The sequence below is a fragment of the Pan paniscus genome, chromosome 21 (genome assembly GCF_029289425.2).
Source record: "Pan paniscus chromosome 21, NHGRI_mPanPan1-v2.0_pri, whole genome shotgun sequence".
NCBI classification, from domain to species: Eukaryota; Metazoa; Chordata; class Mammalia; order Primates; family Hominidae; genus Pan; species Pan paniscus.
In genome coordinates this window covers 22,882,045-22,903,969 of record NC_073270.2, presented here as the reverse complement: position 1 = coordinate 22,903,969, position 21,925 = coordinate 22,882,045, and positions in this window count along the sequence as shown.

Sequence of the window (21,925 nt, the reverse complement as noted above, 5' to 3'; positions counted from 1 at the left end):
ACAGCTCAACTGAGAAAAAATTTTCATTTGCATTGTTCATGAATAAATTATTTGCCAAATGTGGGAGTAAAAATGGATCCAAAACATTTTGAAAAACTAAACTATTTGTCAGTATTAGTTAAAGCAAAACATACACGTACCATATATCTCAGCAGAACAAAATATGTATGTTCCAACAAAAAAAAACAAACATAAGAGGACTTATTTCAGGATTATTTGAAATGACTGCAAACTAGAAAATACCCAAAAGTTGATCAATAGTAAAATAAATAAAGATATTGTGCTATAGTAATAAAATTGAATACTATACGGCTATGAGCATGAATGAACTCCAACTACCTACAACAAAGTGGATGAAATTCACATCCTATTGCGTAACAAGAGCCTTATACAAAGGATATATACTGTATAAATAGAAAAGCTAATCCACATATTAGAAGTCAAGATAGTGGTTACTATTTGGAGGGCTCTGTCTGGAAGACAGCAGAGGTGATGGTGCTTCTGGGGGCTGATGAGATTCTGTCTCTTAATTTAGGTGCGGGTTATGCAAGAGTATTCGACTTGTGAAAATGCATTGAGCTGTAAACTAGTGATTTGTGCACTTTTCCTTTAAAAATTCTATTTAAAAATTTCACTGATGGACCTCTGGTATCATGGCCCCAGGGTTAACCTGGTTTTCTCTGTTTGCTGCACTATTTGACTGACCCAGCCACAGAGCATTGCTCACCAGCCTTCATGAGTGTCAACACTGTGGTCTTCACCTTTGACTATCTTCCATCCCCACCTAATAAGCTACCAGAAGTGTCAAAGCAACAACCCAACAAAGAAATAAGCATGTAGTCTTTTTGGTATTAGAAAAATCTACAGGAGTAAAACTACTGCAAGCTTTAAAGATGATTTAATGGCTTTACAATAGTTTTTTGTTTTGTTTTGTTTTTGTTTTTGTCTACTCTGCAGTTTTCACCACCATTTTTCTGTTGGTGTCGTGGAGACAGGATGAAATTTATGCAGCTATCAGTCAAACACTAGTCAGACAAAATTGATGGGGCATTGAAAGTGGTAAAATTCACATTCTTGGACAGCAGAGGAAAATATGGTGGATAGGAGGCAGGACTAAATTGCAGCTCCCTAAATTGCAGAGCAGAGTGTGGAGACTCACATCATGAAGTTTTACTCCAAGAACTACTGCAGGAATATACCAGGAAAGCCAAGAAAATCCACAAACCCTTTGAAGAAAGCAGATTACTTCTGCAGGACCTGAGAGACAGCCCAAATACTGTGAGTTCCCAAACTGTGAAAGTGGGAAAGGGAGATTGTCCACCCCCAAACACACACCCTCACTGGGAAACCTGAAAGGCCAGATCACAGGCGAAGGATTTGACCTTACCTGGAGCTGAGACAATTTAGAGAGCTGAGCAAAATACAGGGTAGAGGAAGCAGCAGGAAAAGCCCTGTGGGATTTCTGGGTCGCCAGGGAAGCCATTTCTGACTTGTCTCATAGGGGTCCTTGGGGAGGGCTACCAGGGGAACTTGGAAAAGACCACAGGGAGAAGGAAACCTCTAGACAAACTTGGTAATAATTCCAACCAAACATGAAGCTTCCTGACCAGAACTCAGGGGATGGCGTGAATCTTGTGGGCAGACTCAACAGGCAGGGAGGCGGAAAAGCCTTGCCTGCTCTCTCAGCTGGGAGGCTGGTAGCCTGGGGCAAGTTCTCAGCACTGCTTACCCACTGCCTGGAAATAAACTTGGTGCTGTTGGCAGGTGCACAGTGGGAGTGAGACTGGCCTTTTGGGTTGCATGGGAGCTGGGTGAGGTCTGTAACTGCTAGCTTTCCCCCACTTCCCTGACAACCTGCATGACAGAGAAGAGGCAGCCATATCCTCCTGGTAACATAACTCCATTGACCTAGGAACCACAACTCCATTCCCCACAGCAGCCACAGCAAGCCCCACCCATGGAGAGTCTGAGCTCAGACTCACCTAACCCTACACCAACCTGATGGTCCTTTCCTACCCGCCTCTGGTAGCTGAAGACAAATGTCATATTCTCTTGAGAATTCTAGGGCCCTGCCCACTGCCTGATCTTCCCTATACTGCCACAGCTGATGCTCTCTTGAAAGTGTCATCTCCTGGTAGGAGACCAACCAGCACAAAACTAGTGCATTAAACAACTACAACTAAGGACCCTTACAGAGTCCATTTCACTCCCCTGCCTCCTCCACTGGAGCAGGTGCTGGAATTCATGGCTGAGACCTGAAGACGGTCCACATCACAGGACTCTGTGCAGACACCCCCAGTACCAGTCCAAAGCCTGGTAGCCATGTGGGGTGGCTAGATCCAGAAGAGAAAAAACAATCACTATAGTCAGTTCTCAGGAAGCCACATCTCTAGTAAAAGGGGCTCGTGCTACATCAAGGCAGCATTCCGTGGAACAAAAGAATCTGAACAGCAGCCTTGAGCCCCAGATCTTCCCGCCCACATAGTCTACCCAAACAAGAAGGAACCAGGAAACAATTATGGTAATTTGACAAAACAAAGTTCTTTAACATCCCCAAAAAATCACACTATCTCACCAACAATGGATCCAAACCAAGAAGAAATTCCTGAATTGCCAGAAGAAGAATTCAAAAATCAATTATTAAGCAAATCAGGCAGGCACCTGAGAAAGGCGAAGTTCAAATTAAGAAATTTTTTTAAGATAAGAGGGGAAAAATCTTCAGTGAAACAGATAGCGTAAATAAAAAACAATCACAACTTAAGGAAATAAAGGACACATTTATAGAAATGTAAAATGTACTGGAAAGTCTCAGCAATAGAAATGAACAAGCAGCAGAAAGAACTTCAGAGCTCAAAGACAAGGTTTTCAAAATAACCCAATCCAACAAAGACAAACAAAAAATAATTTTAAAAAAATGAACAAAGGCTCCAAGAAGTTTGGGGTTATGTTAAATAACCAAACAATAATAATTGGCATTCCTGAGAAAGAAGAGAAACCCAAAAGTTTGGAAAACATATTTGGGGAAATAAGCAAGGAAATCTTCCCTGTTCTTGCTAGATGTCTAGACATCCAAATATAAGAAGCTCAATAAACAACTTGGAAATTCATCACAAAATAATCATTGCCTAGGCATATAGTCATCAAGTTATCTAAAGTCAAGGCAAAGAAAAGAATCTTTAGAGCTGTGAGACAAAAGCACCAGGTAACCTATAAAAGAAAATATATCAAGTTAATAGCAGATTTCTCAGCAGAAACCCTACAAGCTGAAAAGGACTGGGGCCCTATCTTCAGCCTCCTTAAACAAGACAATTATTAGCCAAGAATTTCATATCCAGAGAAACTAAGCTTTATAAATAAAGGAAAGACACAGTCTTTTTCAGACAAACAAATGCAGAGAGAATTCACCACTACCAAACCAGCACTACAAGAACTGCTAAAAGGAGCTCTAAATCTTGAAACAAATCCTGGAAACACATCAAAACAGAACCTCTTTAAAGCGTAAATCACACAAGACCTATAAAACAAAAATACAATAAATAAATAACCCAAGGTATTTGGGCAACAAATAGCTCAATGAATGGGATAGTACCTCACATCTCAATACTAACATTGAATGCAAATGGCCTAAATGCTTCACCTAAAAGGTACAGAATGGCAGAATGAATAAGAATTTACCAACCAAGTATCTACTGCCTTCAAGAGACTCACCTAACACATAAGGACTCACATAAACTTAAGGTAAAGGGTTGAAAAAAGACATTCATGCAAATGGACACCAAAAGCAAGCAGGAGTACATCAGACAAAACAAACTTTAAAGCAACAGCAGTTAAAAAAGACAAAGAGGAACATTATATATTCATAAAAAGCCTTGTCCAACAGGAAAATATCACAATCCTAAACTTATATGCACCTAACACTGGAACTTGCAAATTTATAAAACAATTACTAATAGGCCTAAGAAATGAGATAGACAGAAACACAACAACAGTGGGAGACTTCCATACTCCACTGACAGCACTAGACAGGTCATCAAGACAAAAAGTCAACCAAGAAACAATGGATTTAAACTATACCCTAGAGCAAATGTTCTTCACAGATATATACAGAACATCCTACCCAACAACTGTAGAATATACATTCTATTCGTCAGTATATGGAACTTTCTCCAAGATAGACCATATGATAGGCCACAAAACAAGTCTCAATAAATTTAAGAATATTGAAATTATATCAAATACTCTCTCAGACCACAGTGGAATAAAATTGAAAATTAACTTCCAAAGGAACCCTCAAAACCATACAAATACATGGTAATTAAATAACCTGCTCCTGAATGATCATTGGGTCAACAATGAAATCAGGATGGACATTTTAAAATTCTTTGAACTGAACAATAATAATGACACAACCTGTCGAAACCTCTGGGATACAGCAAAGGTGGTGCTAAAGGTATAGTTCATAGCCTTAAACACCTACATCAAAAAGTCCGAAAGAGCACAAATAGACAATCTAAGGTCACACCTCAAGGGACTAGAGAAACAAGGACAAATCAAACCCAGAAGAAGAAAATAAATAACCAGGATCAGATCAGAACTAAAATTGAAACAAAAAAATACAAAAGATAAATGAAACAAAAAGCTGGTTCTTTGAAAAGGTAAATAAAATTGATAGACCATTAGTGAGATTAACCAAGAAAAGAATAGAGAAGATCCAAATAAGGTCAAACAGAAATGAAATGGGAAATATTAAAACTGATACCATAGAAATATAAAAGATCATTCAAGACCGCTATGAACAACTTTACATGCATAAACTAGAAAACCTAGAAGAGATAGATAAATTCCTAAGAATACACAACCCTCCTAGCTTAAATCAGAAAGAATTAGAAGCCCTGAACCCACAAATAACTAGCAGCGAGACTGAAATAGTAATAAAAAAATTACCAACAAAAATGTCCAGAACCAGACTGCTTCACAGCTGAATTCTATCAGGCATTCAAAGAAGAATTGGAACCAATCCTATTGACACTATTCCACAAGATAGAGAAAGAGGGAATCCTCCCTAAATCATTCTATGAAGTCAGTGTCACCCTAATACCAAAACCAGGAAAGGACATAACAAAAAAAGAAAACTTCAAACCAATATCCCTGATGAACATAGATGCAAATATCCTTAACAAAATACTAGCTAACAAAATCCAATAGCCTATCAAAAAGATAATCCACCATAATCCAGTGGGTTTCATACTAGGGATGCAGGGATGGTTTCATATAAGTGAAGTAACTCAGGAATGGAAAACCAAACATCATATGTTCTCACTCATAAGTGGGAGCTAAGCTATGAGGATGCAAAGGCATAAGAATTATATGATGGAATTTTGGGAAAGGGTAGGGGGTGCTGAGTGATAAAAGACTACAAATTGTGTTCGGTGTATACTTCTCGGGTGCTGGGTGCACCAAAATCTCACAAATCACCACTAAAGAGCTTACACATGTAACCAAATGCCACCTGCTCCCCAAAAATTGTGAAAATAAAAAATTTTTAAAAATTGACAGCAGACATAAAAAGAAAAAAGTCAACACCCTTGGCAAAGTTCTATCCAAGCTCTATTAATTTTTGTTGTTGCTGCTGTTTTTGCTATTGCTGCTGCTACTCAAGCACCTTTGAAACAGAAACACAAGTTTCTTTTAGCACATCCTTTTGGCAAGGTCTTAAGCAAGACTGTCTGGTATACACAGCTTTCATGAGCAGTGACAAAGGTCACTCTCATCCAAATGCTTTTTTTCTTAACATTTTGTTTTCTAGGAGTTCTGTAGCATCCAACCCAGACACCATAGGACATCCTTATCTTAGCCAAGTCAACAGTCTTGCTCCAGCACCTATTATAGGATTCTGCTCATTCTCTTTTCCCCCCTCCTAGTCATTGTGTTTCATTTCCCTTGGGCTTATAACAGTCTCTCACTGCCCTTCATCATTACATCCATGAATGGCAGCTAAAATTCATGGACATAGTCTAATGTTGCAGTATGAAAGAGGAAAGTTGAGAGAACTTAAATATGAATCCATGGCTGTGCACGTCATAATCAACAGTAATTACAGTGGCAGGCATTTTCACCTATGCTATTTGCAATAAAATAGAAGACACTGCTTAGGGGATACAGGTCTATAATTTACCATTAAATCATCATTCTATAAATAAAATATATTTATCTTCCATCATCACTTGTTTTATCAAAACATTTTTTCTATGCCATTCAGCCAATACATTCTGATGTCGGCTGCCAAACACTCCTACAAAAAATATCTGGAAGTAGACATTCTTACTAAAATTATTACTATCTATTCAACAAGTATTTATGAAGTACCTAGTATGTATCAAGCACAATTCCCTGTAAATACAACAAGGAAAAGTAAACATACACACACACATTATCACAAGATTTCAACACATGGTCTATAGGAATAAACTGAGGACCTCTTTCTGAGAAAGTTACATTTTGGACTAAATTTGTAAATCAGCAGGGAAACTCATGGGCCATCAGTCTAGCCAGCTGGCCCAGGCAGAACAATTCTGGCAATCAGATTGGACCCAGATAGTACAATCAGAGACCTAGCGTCTCTTGCCCTAAGTACTTGAAACAAAAGGAGGCTGCCCCAAAATGCCATGAAGTCTTTTGGATCTTATGACTGCCAAAGTCAGAAACATACACTGCTCAGAAGTGAAGAGAATTAGAGTAGCAGAAGCACTTGACTAGAGAAAAAACATCAATCAATTAATCTGTGAAACCCTTCCTCGGATAGAATGAGACAGTGTGAGTGTCCATTTCCTTGCTTTCTTTGTGGTCCAAGCACTGCTTGCAGAGATGTGCACGAATTAACTCTTCACAACAGTTAAGTCTTCACAACAGTTGTGTGGCAGCTGAGGAACATTTTGTAAGCATTAAAAAAAAATCGCATGACCCTACTCATCTGACAAAGGGCTAATATCAAGAATCTACAACGAACTCAAACAAATTTACAAGAAAAGAACAAACAACCCTACCAAAAAGTGGGCAAAGGATGTGAACAGACACTTCTCAAAAGAAGACATTTATGCAGCCAAAAAACACATGAAAAAATGCTCATCATCACTGGCCATCAGAGAAATGCAAATCAAAACCACAATGAGATACCATCTCACACCAGTTAGAATGGCAATCATTCATAAGTCAGGAAACAACAGGTGCTGGAGAGGATGTGGAGAAATAGGAACACTTTTACACTGTTGGTGGGACTGTAAACTAGTTCAACCCTTGTGGAAGTGAGTGTGGCAAATCCTCAGGGATCTAGAACTAGAAATACCATTTGACCCAGCCATCCCATTACTGGGTATATACCCAAAGGATTATAAATCATGCTGCTATAAAGACACATGCACACGTATGTTTATTGCGGCACTATTCCCAATAGCAAAGACTTGGAACCAACCCAAATGTCCAACAATGATAGACTGGATTAAGAAAATGTGGCACATATACACCATGGAATACTATGCAGCCATAAAAAATGATGAGTTCATGTCCTTTGTAGGGACATGGATGAAACTGGAAACCATCGTTCTCAGCAAACTATCGCAAGGACAAAAAACCAAACACCGCATGTTCTCACTCATAGGTGGGAATTGAACAATGAGAATACATGGACACAGGAAGGGGAACATCACACACTGGGGACTGTTGTGGGGTGTGGGGAGAGGGGAGGGATATCATTAGGAGATATACCTAATGCTAAATGACGAGTTAATGGGTGCAGCACACCAACATGGCACATGTATACATATGTAACAAACCTGCACGTTGTGCAAATGTACCCTAAAACTTAAAGTACAATAATAACAAATTTTTTAAAAAATCACATGACCCTCAAAGTTGTACATCCAAAAGAATGCTATTAGATGGGCCTTGTATTACATGCTAGAATTGTGACTACTTACTGTTTATAAAAATATCTTCAAAGGAACTGACTACATTTTTATAAAATTAAATTTTAAATGTCAGCTTTATTTAAAGAGTTTACAAGATCGTACAGGGCAAATCTATGCTAATGCTGTTGACATGGTTGGTAAAGAAAAAGATGTGAGGCCATAAATTTGGCTGAAAACCAGAAGCATTCCTTGAGCCCTGCATGGCACATGTTTTGAATTTGTTACTATGAGACATGGCCTCAGCTGGGCCAATAGCAATGACAGTCTTCAGAATGATTCAAAATTGTATATGACATTTTCTGGGCTTGCCCCAGAATGGAACATCTTGATGAAACACTATCAATTTTGACTTTACGACTTCTCTAGGTCACACAGGGAATGCTGGCTGAATGCTGATAAAGAAATCAGATTTAATTTAGACAAGATACAAAATGTATCAGAAAAGTTAAGTGAAATGCAAGATGCTCAAATAAATAGTGAATCATACTCTTTGGAAGAAAATCAAATTAATTTTGAATTTGCACTATTCACATTATTTTGTAGGAATCACGGTTGCTATTAATGTTAACAATAGCTTTCAGAAACAGATCCGAGTTTGGCTATTTTACTCTATAAAGGATTAATTTTTTAACTTTAGATAAAATGTGGGGGTTTTTTAAAATCAAAAGTGCATGGGAACTATGTAACAAAGAAATCTTCCAGGAAAAAAAAAGAAATTAGAACAACACAAATCATTTCTATTACAAAGGGGAAAATTCAAATACAAATAATTCCAAAATAAATGCAGAGAGTATTTTATGGATACTATAGTGCTGTGTGAAGAGAGATTTAAATAAATTAAACAAGACATGATATTTTGTGTTTTCTTGATAATATCCTAGCACAGAAAAATTTGAAAGAAGAATCCAGGAACTATATCTCTTCCCTGCATGGATCCTGATATTATTGTAAAAGAAGTGATCATTTGTATGTGTCATAACAATCTATATAATACAGTTAAAATATTTTTATAATTTCTATGGTAATAGCCTATCAGGTGTGACAGAATTACAACATTTGAACATGACATGCAAATTTCACCCTTCATTTCTCTTCTAAATTTCACTTAAAGAATTGTGTTGAAAATTCATTCGCTTGGCCTTAGCAGAGGAAAATCTCTCAAAATCGAAATTAATTTTAGGATCCTGTTGAAGAACAGTGACTGGAGCAAGTTTACCAAGTTAGCATCATTTTCTATAAAAAACAAATGATATAAAAATCTGGACTCTTAAAAAATAGAATTTGTGATATTGCTGAAATGAAGGCAAGAAAATTTTAGGAAAAATAATTTATGAATTGTGCAGGTGTTATTATTCATATGTTTTGATATTCTAAAGATCAAATATCAAAATATATGATATCAGGCCGAGTAAAGTGGCTCATGCCTGTAATCCCAGCACTTTGGGAGGCCAAAGTGGGTGGATCACTTGAGGTCAGGAGTTCGAGACCAGCCTGGCTAACATGGTGAAACCATGTCTCTACTAAAAATACAAAAATTAGCCAGGTGTGGTGGCAGGCACCTGAAATCCCAGCTACTCAGGAGGCTGAGGCAGGAGAATTGCTTGAACCAGGGAGGCGGAGGTTGCAGTGAGCCAAGATCATACCACTGTACTCCAGCCCAGGCAACAGAGCGAGACTCTGTCACCAAAAAAAAAAAAAAAAAAAAAAAAATTCAAAGAAGCACATGATATCAAATATCAAAACATATCAATAAATGCATTTTGATATTCTAAACATCACTGGTATGTGCACAATAATAATTAAATTCAGTCATATTTGATATTTTGCTGATTTTCCATCACACAAAAACCTGTTTGCACATATTTTTCTATTTTATCATGATGAAGGTGGAATATCTGTCAATGTAGAAGAATAGAATCTGTTTTATTTAACAGCTTTCCAACTTGATTTACAACTTTTAAATATTGTGCCCATGGGATGTGGGCCTCTTCCCAGGCCTCACACATGTCAGGGGTGTGACTAGAGAACATCTACGTACAGGACATAAAGTTCTTATAACTGGGACATTAATTCTTCACATTAGAGATGTAAGAAATAGCAAAGCAAGTATCTAGAGGGATCCACGAACACATGGGCACTGAGGTGAAAGACAAAGTAATAATCCTGTTTGAAAATTGTGGAGAGTAGAGATGGTCTGGGAAAATTCCTTGTTAAGCCACATCAGTCTTAGAAACAGCCCACCTGCGGATCACAAGGTCAGGAGATCGAGACCATCCTGCCTAACACGGTGAAACCCTGTCTCTACTAAAAATACAAAAAATTAGCTGGGCATGGTGGCAGTCGCCTGTAGTCCCAGCTACTTGGGAGGCTGAGGCACAAGAATGGCATGAACCCGGGAGTCGGAGCTTGCGGTGAGCCAAGATCGTGCCACTGCACTCCAGCCTGGGCGACACAGCGAGACTCTGTCTGAAAAAAAAAAAAAAAAAGAAACAGCCCACCTGTCCAGCCCCTGATTAGTTTCCGAATTCCAAGTTTTCGATGTCCTTGTGCTGTCCCCACCTGCCCAGGTTCCCACTGGTGACATCCTCATGCCATAGCCTTCCCGGGCTCTTCCATGTTCCATATCCCCTCTCCTCCCTCTGCTGCCACAATGTGCTTATCTTTGTCCAATTCCCTCAGACCCTCAGAGCTTCTGGATGTGGAGTTTACACCTTAATGGGTAGGAAAGGTCTCCTCTCTGCATTTACCAACCCAGATAACCCTCCTTTACCATGTTCAGTTGGGATATTATTCATTTTACAGAGTCCTTAACACAAAGGAGTGATTAGTGCAGGGCATTTCAGGTGCTCCAAGGCATGGCTTTTCAGAGCTCCTGAGTGTCCTTTGAGTAGCACGTTAAGATGGGGCACTTAACCTGATTCCTATTACTTTAGGTGCCTTTTGATTAGAAAGTAGAGATAAGATGGGCAAAAACCCCGAATCAGAACCAATCTTGCACACTGGAATTATACATCTGGTGCACATTTGGGGAGCGTGGAGAGAAAGCAGAGAAGGAAAAATGAGAGAAAAACAGGCCCTCCAGAAGCCCAGTGTCCCGGTGGCCCAGCGTTGCTTATCTGATCTTCTGCTGTTTCTTTTCCCAGAAACCAACTGTCCTTTGGTCAAGAATTTTTGAAACACATAGATTCAAAACTGGCACGGTGCAAAGTTTAAGATTGGTTAAAAAACTTCAAAACCCATGAAATTGGACTGAGTTCTGAACTTTACAAAACACACATTCCTCCAGAAAGGTCCTTTGACTTAATTGCCAAATATGCTGAGCTGTACGAGAGTTTCTGGTCATTCTTTTACATCAAAGATCATGTAACTTTGGTTGTTTGGAATAACAAAGTCCCAATGCATTTCACGCATTTATGTTTCACCCCATTCTATAGATGAGAAGATTTCTTTTTTCTTAGTTATTCCATCCTGGTTTTCAGGACACTTGTATTCTCACAGCTCATTTCAAACGTGAAGGGATGCAGTTATGAAATCTATACTGATCCTGGTGGTGTACTTCCAACCCACGAACATGGTTCTTATTATCAATCTAAAATCACTGGCGAGCATCAGTGTCACTGGAATAAAAAATAACTTGGACTAAAAATGATTATTAAGAAAAGCAAAACTCTTTGTTGGTAAGGCTGTAGCCAGAAAGATCATGATTTCCCTTTGTTTCTGGATCAAACAGCCCAGATATCAGTATGTGAACATGTTTTGAAATGCTTTGCAAGTTGTATAATTTCCTGCAGCTGCCTTGCATGTTAATGATAATGAATTTAGAACAAATTTCTCAAGTACAACCTCTGTATAGTATTGACTTGAGGTGATAAGTTATCTTAGTCTGAAAACACTCCCATCCAAAGAAACACCATACTGTGAGCATTTATACAAACTGATAAGTGTCCCATGAGTTATGCATTGGTGAAGTTCAAAGGCTTTGGAGCAGGATATTTAGCTGCATTTCCCTTTGTTCAGGTTGAGACTGGAAGTAATTCTTAGGGAATACTCACTATTTTGTCCAACAAAAAGGAAATGCATCAAAATCCTGCAAGCTCAAGGTGGGATGTGAACATTTGCATTCCAATGTCCAATAGCATTGCCAAGCACACTAATTGTGAGACTGAGGGTAGCTTTGAAATGGTCACCAGCCAACATAGAACTTCCTTTCTCACACAAAAGCTGAGATGAACTTATTTTCAGGAAATTTTAAATCAACTCCTTTAAGTATTGTACATCCAGGACAAACATTTTGCCTGAGATCAGTTAAAGAGAAAGGTATGGAAAGGATTCCCCCAAGTCTACTTCTCAGAATGTCACTCAGAAATGAAGCTGGAGACTGAAGAAGAGAGGCCAGTGGTGGCAATGAAAAAAAAAAAAAAAAGCAAACAAACAGGATTGGCAATGACAGTGCTTAGGAGTCTAGGAGGGAGGTTTGGGAAGGGCATACTTCAAGGGTTAGAGGGTAAACCTGACTATGGTAGGAAATTTCTGCCTAGAAAAGAAAGCTCTCACCTACAATGTGAACCTTTGAGCATAATGACCCCGTGTCCATCATATGTCCTTTTCTTTTTTTTTTTTAATTTTATTGTATTATACTTTAAGTTTTACGGTACATGTGCACAATGTGCAGGTTAGTTACATATGTATACATGTGCCATGCTGGTGTGCTGCACCCATTAACTCCTCATTTAGCATTAGTTATATCTCCTAATGCTATCCCTCCCCCCTCCCCCCAACCCACAACAGACCCCAGAGTGTGATGTTCCCCTTCCTGTGTCCATGTGTTCTCATTGTGCAATTCCCACCAATGAGTGAGACTATGCGGTGTTTGGTTTTTTGTTCTTGCGATAGTTTACTGAGAATAATGATTTCCAATTTCATCCATGTCCCTACAAAGGACATGAACTCATCATTTTTTATGGCTGCATAGTATTCCATGGTGTATATGTGCCACATTTTCTTAATCCAGTCTATCATTGTTGGACATTTGGGTTGGTTCCAAGTCTTTGCTATTGTGAATAGAGCCACAATAAACATACGTGTGCCTGTGTCTTTATAGCAGCATGATTTATATTCCTTTGGGTATATACCCAGTAATGGGGTGGCTGGGTCAAATGGTATTTCTAGTTCTAGATCACCGAGAAATCGCCACACTGACTTCCACAAGGGTTGAACTAGTTTACAGTCCCACCAACAGTGTAAAAGTGTTCCTATTTCTCCACATCCTCTCCAGCACCTGTTGTTTCCTGATTTTTGAATGATTGCCATTCTAACTGGTGTGAGATGGTATCTCATTGTGGTTTTGATTTGCATTTCTCTGATGGCCAGTGATGGTGAGCATTTTTTCATGTGATTTTTGGCTCATAAATGTCTTCTTTTGAGAAGTGTCTGATCATGTCCTTCACCCACTTTTTGGTAGGGTTGTTTGTTTTTTTCTTGTAAATTTGTTTGAGTTCATTGTAGATTCTGGATATTAGCCCTTGGTGAGATGAGTAGGTTGCAAAAATTTTCTCCCATTTTGTAGGTTGCCTGTTCACTCTGATGGTAGTTTCTTTTGCTTTGCAGAAGCTCTTAAGTTTAATTAGATCCCATTTGTCAATTTTGGCTTTTGTTGCCACTGCTTTTGGTGTTTTAGACATGAAGTCCTTGCCCATGCCTATGTCCTGAATGGTAATGCCTAGGTTTTCTTCTAGGGTTTTTATGGTTTTAGGTCTAACGTTTAAGTCTTTAATCCAACTTGAATTAATTTTTGTATAAGGTGTAAGGAAGGGATCCAGTTTCAGCTTTCTACATATGGCTAGCCAGTTTTCCCAGCACCGTTTATTAAATAGGGAATCCTTTCCCCATTGCTTGTTTTTCTCAGGTTTGTCAAAGATCAGATAGTTGTAGATATGCAGCATTATTTCTGAGGGCTCAGTTCTGTTCCATTGATCTATATCTCTGTTTTGGTACCAGCACCATGCTGTTTTGGTTACTGTAGGCTTGTAGTATAGTTTGAAGTCAGGTAGCGTGATGCCTCCAGCTTTGTTCTTTTGGCTTAAGGTTGACTTGAGGATGTGGGCTCTTTTTTAGTTCCATATGAACTTTAAAGTAGTTTTTTCCAATTCTGTGAAGAAAGTCATTGGTAGCTTGATGGGGATGGCATTGAATCTATAAATTATCTTGGGCAGTATGGCCATTTTCATGATATTGATTCCTCCTACCCAGGAGCATGGAATGTTCTTCCATTTCTTTGTATCCTCTTTTATTTCATTGAGCAGTGGTTTGTAGTTCTCCTTGAAGAGGTCCTTTGCATCCCTTGTAAGTTGGATTCCTAGGTATTTTATTCTCTTTGAAGCAATTGTGAATGGGAGTTCACTCATGATTTGGCTCTCTGTTTGTCTATTATTGCTGTAGAAGAATGCTTGTGATTTTTGTACATTGATTTTGTATCCTGAGACTTTGCTGAAGTTGCTTATCAGCTTAAGGAGATTTGGCGCTGAGAAAATGGGGTTTTCTAGATATACAATCATGTCATCTGCAAACAGGAACAGTTTGACTTCCTCTTTTCCTAATTGAATACCCTTTATTTCCTTCTCCTGCCTAATTGCCCTGGCCAGAACTTCCAACACTATGTCGAATAGGAGTGGTGAGAGAGGGCATCCCTGTCTTGTGCCAGTTTTCAAAGGGAATGCTTCCAGTTTTTGCCCATTCACTGTGATATTGGCTGTGGGTTTGTCATAGATAGCTCTTATTATTTTGAGATACGTCCCATCAATACCTAATTTATTGAGAGTTTTTAGCATGAAGCATTGTTGAATTTTGTCAAAGGCCTTTTCTGCATCTATTGAGATAATCATGTGGTTTTTGTCTTTGGTTCTGTTTATATGCTGGATTACATTTATTGATTTGCATATATTGAACCAGCCTTGCATCCCAGGGATGAAGCCCACTTGATCATGATGGATAAGCTTTTTGGTGTGCTGCTGGATTCGGTTTGCCAGTATTTTATTGAGGATTTTTGCATCAATGTTCATCAAGGATATTGGTCTAAAATTCTCTTTTTTGGATGTGTCTCTGCCAGGCTTTGGTATCAGGATAATGCTGGCCTGATAAAATGAGTTAGGGAGGATTCCCTCTTTTTCTATTGATTGGAATAGTTTCAGAAGGAATAGTACCAGTTCCTCCTTGTACCTCTGGTAGAATTCGGCTGTGAATCCATCTGGTCCTGGACTCTTTGGTTGGTAAGCTATTGATTATTGCCACAATTTCAGAGTCTGTTTTTGGTCTATTCAGAGATTCAGCTTCTTCCTGGTTTAGTCTTGGGAGAGTGTATGTGTCAAGGAATTTATCCATTTCTTCTAGATTTTCTGGTTTATTTGTGTAGAGGTGTTTGTAGTATTCTCTGATGGTAGTTTGTATTTCTTTGGGATCGGTGGTGATATCCCCTTTATCATTTTTTATTGCATCTGTTTGATTCTTCTCTATTTTCTTCTTTATTAGTCTTGCTAGCAGTCTATCAATTTTGTTGATCCTTTCAAAAAACCAGCTGCTGGATTCATTAATTTTTTGAAGGGTTTTTTGTGTCTCTATTTCCTTTAGATGTGCTCTGATCTTAGTTATTTCTTGCCTTCTGCTAGCTTTTGAATGTGTTTTGCTCTTGCTTTTCTAGTTCTTTTAAATGTGATGTTAGGGTGTCAATTTTGGATCTTCCCTGCTTTCTCTTGTGGGCATTCAGTGCTATAAATTTCCCTCTACACACTGCTTTGAATGCGTCCCAGAGATTCTGCTATGTTGTGTCTTTGTTCTCATTGGTTTCAAAGAACATCTTTATTTCTGCCTTCATTTCATTATGTACCCAGTAGTCATTCAGGAGCAGGTTGTTCAGTTTCCATGTAGTTGAGCAGTTTTGAGTGAGTTTCTTAATCCTGAGGTCTAGTTTGATTGCACTGTGGTCTGAGAGACTGTTTGTTATAATTTCTGTTCTTTTACATTTGCTGAGGAGAGCTTTACTTCCAACTATGTGGTCAATTTTGGAATAGGTGTGGTGTGATGCTGAAAAAAAATGTATATTCTGTTGATTTGGGGTGGAGAGTTCTGTAGATGCCTATTAGGTCCACTTGGTGCATAGCTGAGTTCAATTCCTGGGTATGCTTGTTAACTTTCTGTCTTGTTGTTCTTGTTGATCTGTCTAATGTTGACAGTGGGATGTTAAAGTCTCCCATTATTATTGTGTGGGAGTCTAAATCTCTTTGTAGGTCACTCAGGACTTGCTTTATGAATCTGGGTGCTCCTGTATTGTGTGCTTATATATTTAGGATAATTAGCTCTTCTTGTTGAATTGATCCCTTTACCATTATGTAATGGCCTTCTTTGTCTCTTTTGATCTTTGTTGGTTTAAAGTCTGTTTTATCAGAGACTAGGATTGCAACCCCTGCCTTTTTTTGTTTTCCATTTGCTTGGTAGATCTTCCTCCATCCTTTTATTTTGAGCCTATGTGTGTCTCTGCACGTGAGATGGGTTTCCTGAATACAGCACACTGAGAGGTCTTGACTCTTTATCCAATTTGCCAGCCCGTGTTTTTTAATTGGAGCAGTTAGTCCATTTACATTTAAAGTTAATATTGTTATGTGTGAATTTGATCCTGTCATTATGATGTTAGCTGGTTATTTTGCTCGTTAGTTGATGCAGTTTCTTCCTAGCCTTGATGATCATTACAATTTGGCATGATTTTGCAGTGGCTTTTACCAGTTGTTCCTTTCCATGTTTAGTGCTTCCTTCGGGAGCTCTTTTAGGGCAGGCCTGATGGTGACAACATCTCTCAGCATTTGCTTGTCTGTAAAGTATTTTATTTGTCCTTCACTTATGAAGCTTAGTTTGGCTGGATATGAAATTCTGGGTTGAAAATTCTTTTCTTTAAGAATGTTGAATATTGGCCCCCACTCTCTTCTGGCTTGTAGAGTTTCTGCAGAGAGATCCGCTGTTAGTCTGATGGGCTTCCGTTTGTGGGTAACCTGACCTTTCTCTCTGGCTGCCCTTAACATGTTTTCCTTCATTTCAACTTTGGTGAATCTGACAATTATGTGTCTTGGAGTTGCTCTTCTCGAGGAGTATCTTTGTGGCATTCTCTGTATTTCTGGAATCTGAATGTTGGCCTGCCTTGCTAGATTGGGGAAGCTCTCGTGGATGACATCCTGCAGAGTGTTTTCCAACTTGGTTCTATTCTCCCTGTCACTTTCAGGTACACCGATCAGACGTAGATTTGGTCTTTTCACATAGTCCCATATTTCTTGGAGGCTTTGTTCGTTTCTTTTTATTCTTTTTTCTCTAACTTCCCTTCTTGTTTCATTTCATTCATTTCATCTTCCATCACTGAAACCCTTTCTTCCAGTTGATTGCATTGGCTCCTGAGGCTTCTGCATTCTTGACGTAGTTCTCAAGCCTTGGCTTTCAGCTCCATCAGCTTCTTTAAGCCCTTCTCTGCATTGGTTATTCTAGTTATGCATTTGTCTAAATTTTTTTCAAAGTTTTTAACTTCTTTGCCTTTGGTTTGAATTTCCTCCTGTAGCTCAGAGTAGTTCGATCGTCTGAAGCCTTCTTCTCTCAACTCATCAAAGTCATTCTCCATCCAGCTTTGTTCTTTTGCTGGTGAGGAACTGCGTTCCTTTGGAGGAAGAGAGGCACTCTCCTTTTTAGAGTTTCCAGTTTTTCTGCTCTGTTTTTTCCCCATCTTTGTGGTTTTATCTACTTTAGGTCTTTGATGATGGTGATGTATAGATGGGTTTTTGGTGTGGATGTCCTTTCTGTTTGTTAGTTTTCCTTCTAACAGACAGGACCCTCAGCTGCAGGTCTGTTGGAGTTTGCTAGAGGTCCACTCCAGACCCTGTTTGCCTGGGTACCAGCAGCAGTGGCTGCAGACCAGCGCATTTTCGTGATCCACGAATGCTGCTGTCTGATCATTCCTCTGGAATATTTGTCTCAGAGGAGTAACCGGCCATGTGAGATGTCAGTCTGCCCCTACTGGGGGGTGCCTCCCAGTTAGGCTGCTCGGGGGTCAGGGGTCAGGGACCCACTTGAGGAGTCAGTCTGCCCGTTCTCAGATCTCCAGCTGCATGCTGGTAGAACCACTGCTCTCTTCAAAGCTGTCAGACAGGGACATTTAAGTCTGCAGAGGTTACTGCTGTCTTTTTGTTTGTCTGTGCCCTGTCCCCAGAGGTGGAGCCTATAGAGGCAGGCAGGCCTCCTTGAGCTGTGGTGGGCTCCACCCAGTTCAAGCTTCCTGGCTGCTTTGTTTACCTAAGCAAGCCTGGGCAATGGTGGGCGCCCCTCCCCCAGCCTTGCTGCCGCCTTGCAGTTTGATCTCAGACTGCTGTGCTAGCAATCAGCAAAACTCCATGGGTGTAGGACCCTCCGAGCCAGGTGCGGGATATAATCTCGTGGTGCGCCATTTTTTAAGCCCATCAGTAAAGCTCAGTATTGGGGTAGGAGTGACCGGATTTTCCAGGTGCCGTCTGTCACCCCTTTCTTTGACTAGGAAAGGGAACTCCCTGACCCCTTGCACTTCCTGAGTGACACAATGCCTCACCCTGCTTCAGCTCGTGCACAGTGCACTGCACCCACTTCCTGTGCCCACTGTCTTGCACTCCCTAGTGAGATGAACCCGGTACCTCAGATGGAAATGCAGAAATCACCAGTCTTCTGCATTGCTCATGCTGGGAGCTGTAGACTGGACCTGTTCCTATTCGACCATCTTGGCTCCATATGTCCTTTTCTTAAAACCAGTCTTTAGGCCAGGTGCCATGGTTCACACCTGTACTCCTACCACTTTGGGGGGCCAAGTCAGAAGAATGACTTTAGGCCAGGGGTTCAAGACCAGCCTGGGCAACATAGAAAGACTCCATCTCTACAACAAAAAAATAAAAATTAGCCAGGCATAGGGGCACAGGCCTGTAGTCCCAGTTACTCCAGAGGCTGAGGGGAGAGGCCCGCTTGAAGCCAGGAGTTTGAGGCTGCAAGTGAGCTGTGATAACACCACTGCACTCTAGCCTGATCACACCACTGTACTCAATCTCTAGAATTTGATGGCAAAAATGTGCAGATGTCTTCACTGTGCAGGAGAGACTTGAAGGAGACCAGTTCATAGACAGGCCCAGGATCCCTTCCCATCAGGGCTCCTACAACCCTCTCACTTAAATACTGCCCAAGTTCCTCTAAACTCTGAGGCATCCAGACTTCCTATGACTGAGCCACTCTTTGTGTGAAATAAAAAAATAAATAAATAATGATCAAGGCCCTCACCTGCCCTTCTTGGCCTTCCATCCTTGGACACTAGTTCAAGGAAATGTCCGAGTGTTGGAAGGTGCTCTGCCTCTCACTGCTCTGGGTCTGCTCCCTAAGACTCTCACCTTCCACAGCAGAGTGATTCTTTCCCATTCCTTCCCCCAGATCCAGAAATCTGCTCCCTATTTTCTGGGCAAATTGCCTGCTGAGGATATGTCTGCAAATTGATGTTCTCCTTGTTATTAAATGGGGAGATTGCGGTGACATAAACGAGTTCCTGTTGCCAGGAGACCTTTGTGCCTCACAGCCAACAAAATCATATTTGCAATTTCTCTCCTCATCATCTAGTGATTCAGCTGAATCGTGAATTGCTTGCAGTATAATGGTGCAGTGCTGAGGTCAGGATGGAATGGGGGGTCATCTCTAAAGACAGAAGACATGAGTTCAAATCTAGACTCCAACATGTGTTAGCTTTGTGTAACATGAGTAAGCACCTTCCCTCTAAGCCCAAGCTTCCTTTTCTGAAAAATAAAGATCATAATAGGTACTTCCTCAGAAGGTCACTGTAGGGAATAAAATGAGTTAAAACACACAAAAGCCTTAGAGCAGTGCCTGGCACTCGTGTGCTCTCAGTAAATATTAACCATTATTGTTATCATCTGTCTTTGCTACAGTCTAGTGTGATCAAGGGATGTGGGGTGTGGCTCCCCAAAAGCAAGATTGGGAAATTAATGAGGGTAGTTAATTTGGGAGCCTGGCATAGAACATGCCTTCACTCAGTGGTGACTCTGGTTGTGATTAGCAAATCCCTCCCCTCATCATGTTACATTGTGTTAGAGCCTAACTGGGGAAATGACTGACTTTGAATCTCCAATTGAGACCTGCAGTATCATCTTTATGCCTACTTCCACTTTACTTTTCAAACAGTGATCACCTAACTATATAAGAGGCAGGCTAAGAATGTTCCTAGGGCACCCAAAAATAAGAGGCACCAAATTTTTTTTTAAATGGAGGGGGAGGTGGAAGAAAGTTTAATTTCAATTAGCGTATCCAAAAGTTGGCAACTAAAAAATACAGAGAGAAGATACTTCAGTTCCCAAAAGTGCACACACTGACCATTGTTTCTTAGATTTGCATATGCCTTAGGGGCACTGATACCTTTAGGAAGGTCTTGTGACTGATGCTATTGGTGGCTACACTTGTTCCCTTGCCCTTCCTTCCAAGGTTCCTAGCCTGACTTCCAGCCTCTGCCAGGACCTGCATTCATTCCTTGCCTGAATGAAGGAAGGCTTTGCAGGCATCAATTGAGAAAACCCCACAGAGGGGTTAACCCTGAGGCCCACGGAGCTCCCCAGTTGGGTTGATCTCCAGCTGCTCGCTGTTGTAAGCAGCTTCCCTAGGCACCTCCGATGGACTCTCTTTTCTTCCTGGCTCACTTCCCGACCCCCCTGATGGAACTTTCTTCACAACCCAAATAAACTATTTGCACTCAAATTCTTGTCACAGGGTTTGCTTCTGGGGGATTCCAAACTAAGACAAATTATGAGCCCACCCTGATCTTTGTGGACACCCTTTGCTCCATCTGCAGCCTTTTGGGTTAACGCTGGTGTAGGCCTTCTCTGGCTGAAGAAGCCAAACTCCACCACGTTCTTTTACTCCTGGCTGACGTTATCCACCAGCTGCCTACCAGGGGTGGTCACCACTCAGGGACACTTAGTTCACATTCCCCGGATGGCTCTTGGCCCCTCCAATATTTACTTTCATTTCTATTTCAGACGCAACAAAGTCTTTGTACTGAGCTCAGGGGGCCAGGACGGACTGGTGGCATGCCCACAAGTGGTGCATTAGGAAGGATATGCAGCACGTGTATTTACAGGATCCACAGCTGTTTAGTCCAATGCTTGCCTGTCACAGATTTGTCATCTTTAAATTAGCTGACTGGCAGTCACAGAGGCATGGGTGATGCCTGCCTTTAATTAAGTTCAAGAGAGAAATGTAAGCACATCTGGGCTAAGAGTTCCTGTACCAATTTGTGGTAGAATTAAGTTCCCTTGGTAAGCCAGGTACCATTGTCTCTCAGAACAATGTTAACACATGTGAATATATATGCCTAACTATTTTATATCTGAAATAACTGAAGTGATTCAACAACTATTTATTTCCCCTGGGGATTCTTTGAAATTATGTACTCTCACTTTAGTTCTAACATGAAATATCTTAAATAATCCACCTATTTAAGGCCATTTAGGTGTTTTTAACTTAAAAAAACTGCATTTCACTGGATGGGCTCGGCACTTTGGAGATATTTTCATAAAACCTAACATAGTGCTTCACAGAATGTTCCTCTAAGAAACCCCTGAGAGGAAAGGAGAATAATTGTCCAAGATTTTTGGTGCCCAGACTGAAGCTACCTACTCAGCTAAAACATTGACATTGATTTGAATCTAATGGTTCTTAAGGATACCTGCAAATTTCACTATTTACTACATTATACATTTCCCTATTCATGTTAATATAAAATTATGTTTTGAATTACCTTTAAAGAAGTTGACATTCCAACATTCCATGAAACTTGCTAGAATCTGGTTCATCTCTAGAAACCTCAAGAGAGTTTTCAGGGATTACACACAAGTGGCCTAATCATGTTCTCTTTGTTTCTC